Source organism: Bison bison, unplaced genomic scaffold (assembly GCF_000754665.1).
Source record: "Bison bison bison isolate TAMUID 2011002044 unplaced genomic scaffold, Bison_UMD1.0 scf7180017864184, whole genome shotgun sequence".
In the NCBI taxonomy this organism is placed as follows: domain Eukaryota; kingdom Metazoa; phylum Chordata; class Mammalia; order Artiodactyla; family Bovidae; genus Bison; species Bison bison.
The window spans coordinates 3,729,179-3,731,821 of NW_011494756.1; the positions used below are offsets into that span (position 1 = coordinate 3,729,179).

The 2,643-nt window shown below is 40.0% G+C and overlaps 1 protein-coding gene across 1 annotated transcript in view; it reads right to left on the reverse strand.

Moving 5' to 3' along the window:
• Positions 1 to 2,643, reverse strand: part of TTC29 (tetratricopeptide repeat domain 29) — a 332,216-nt gene that overhangs the window by 36,074 nt on the left and 293,499 nt on the right. The window lies entirely within an intron of this gene.

Below are 2,643 nucleotides of genomic sequence, written 5' to 3' on the forward strand. Positions count from 1 at the left end.
TCTCTGCTTTTCAATATGCTATCTAGGTTGGTCATAACTTTCCTTCCAAGGAGTAAGCGTCTTTTAATTTCATGGCTGCAGTCACCATCTGTAGTGATTTTGGAGCCCAGAAAAAAAAAGTCTGACACTGTTTCCACAGTTTCCCCATTTATTTCCCATGAAGTGATGGGACCGGATGCCATGATCTTTGTTTTCTGAATGTTGAGCTTTAAGCCAACTTTTTCAGTCTCCTCTTTGACCTTCATCAAGAGGCTTTTTAGTTCCTCTTCACTCTCTGCCATAATGGTGGTGTCATCTGCATATCTGAGGTTATTGATATTTCTCCCGGCAATCTTGATTCCAGTTTGTTTCTTGTTTTCTAAAATTGTTGAGTAATTTTCCATTGCGTGGATATCTCACAATTTGTTAGTCCATTCTCATGCTGATGGTCATTTGGGTTGTTTTCGGTTTTTGGCTATAATTCATAAAGCTGCCCTAAATATTCATTTTGTATGGACTTATATTTTCATTTCTCTTGGCAACTACCTAAAAATGGAGTTGGACGGTGATAGCATAGAAATATGTTTAGATTTATAAGAAACTTCCAAATAATTTCCTAAGAAGTTGTGTTGTTTTACATGCCCACAAGCGATGCACGAGCATTCCGGCTGCTCACATCCCTGCCCAGTGTTTCGGAGTACCAGTCTTTTCAGTTTGGGCCATTTTAGTGGGTGTGAGGTCATATCTCACTGTGTTTTCTTACACATCACCCTGGTGAGTAGTAATGCTGTGCACCTTGGGTTTATTGTTCATTTGTAGATTTTTTTTTTTTTTAGGAAGCAAAGGGAAGTTTTACTCTTCATTATTACTTTAATTTTGGTTGTCCTGGGTCTTTGTTGCTGTGTGCATACTTTCTCTAGTTGCAGGATGTGGAAGCCAGTCTCCGTTGGGTCTTTGGGCTTCTCATTGCTGTGGCTTCTCTTTTGTGGAGCACAGGTTCCAGGTGCCTGGGTTTCGGTAGCTGTGGCTTGCAGGCTCTAGAGCACAGCCTCAGTAGTTGTGGCTCATGGGATTAGTTGCTCCTCAGCATGTGGAATCTTCCCAGACCAGCGATCGAACCCATGTCCCCTACATTGGCAGGCAGATTACTATCCACTGTCCCACCAGGAAAGTCCTGTAGATGTTCTTTTGTGAAGTGTCTGTTCAAGTTTTTGCCTACTTATTACGTTGGAATTGTGTCTTGATATTATTGACTTGTATGAGTTCCTTTTATATCCTGGATATAAGATCTTTGTCATATACTTGTATTGTGAATAGTTTCTCCCAATCTGTGGTTCTGAGTTTATTTTCATAACAGTTTTCATTAGCAGTTGAGTGCTGCTAATTTTGAATTGTCTGTGATTTTGTTCAACAGCCTTTATTCTAATCATTTGGGACATGTTCACTTGACAGAGAGTTCTAGTTTGACAGTTTCTTCCTTCAGCAGTTTAAAAATATGATTTCATTGTCTTCTGACTTCTATTATTTCTGATATGAACTCTACCATGGCTTGTGTTGTTGTATATTATGTACTTTTTTTCTCTATTAGATTTTCTCTTTAACTTCAGTTGTCAGCAGTTTGACTACCATGTACCTAGGTTTTGTTCCCTTTGCATTTGTTTTCTTTGGGGATCACAAAGCTTTTTGGAGCTATAAGTTGATGTTTTCCACCACAGTTGTAAAATTTTGGCCATTATTTTTTCCTGACGTTCAAGCTGGTTTTAGAAAAGGAAGAGGAACCAGAGATCAAATTGCCAACATCTGCTGGATGTTGGAAAAAGCAAGAGAGCTCCAGAAAAACATCTATTTCTGCTTTATTGACTATGCCAAAGCCTTTGACTGTGTGGATCACAAGAAACTGTGGAAAATTCTGAAAGAGATGGGAATACCAGACCACCTGATCTGCCTCTTGAGAAATTTGTATGCAGGTCAGGAAGCAACAGTTAGAACTGGACATAGAACAACAGACTGGTTGCAAATAGGAAAAGGAGTACATCAAGGCTGTATATTGTCACCCTGCTTATTTAACTTATATGCAGAGTACATCATGAGAAACGCTGGACTGGAAGAAACACAAGCTGGAATCAAGATTGCCGGGAGAAATATCAATAACCTCAGATATGCAGATGACACTACCCTTATGACAGAAACTGCAGAAGAACTCAAAAGCCTCTTGATGAAAGTGAAAGTGGAGAGTGAAAAAGTTGGCTTAAAGCTCAACATTCAGAAAATGAAGATCATGGCATCCAGTCCCATCTCTTCATGGGAAATAGATGGGGAAACAGTGGAAACATTGTCAGACTTTATTTTTCTGGGCTCCAAAATCACTGCAGATGGTGACTGCAGCCATGAAATTAAAAGACGCTTACTCCTTGGAAGGAAAGTTATGACCAACCTAGATAGCATATTGAAAAGCAGAGACATTACTTTGCCAACAAAGGTTCATCTAGTCAAGGCTATGGTTTTTCCTGTGGTCATGTATGGATGTGAGAGTTGGACTGTGAAGAAGGCTGAGTGCTGAAGAATTGATGCTTTTGAAATGTGGTGTTGGAGAAGACTCTTGAGAGTCCCTTGGACTGCAAGGAGATCCAACCAGTCCATTCTGAAGGAGGTCAGCCCTGGGAT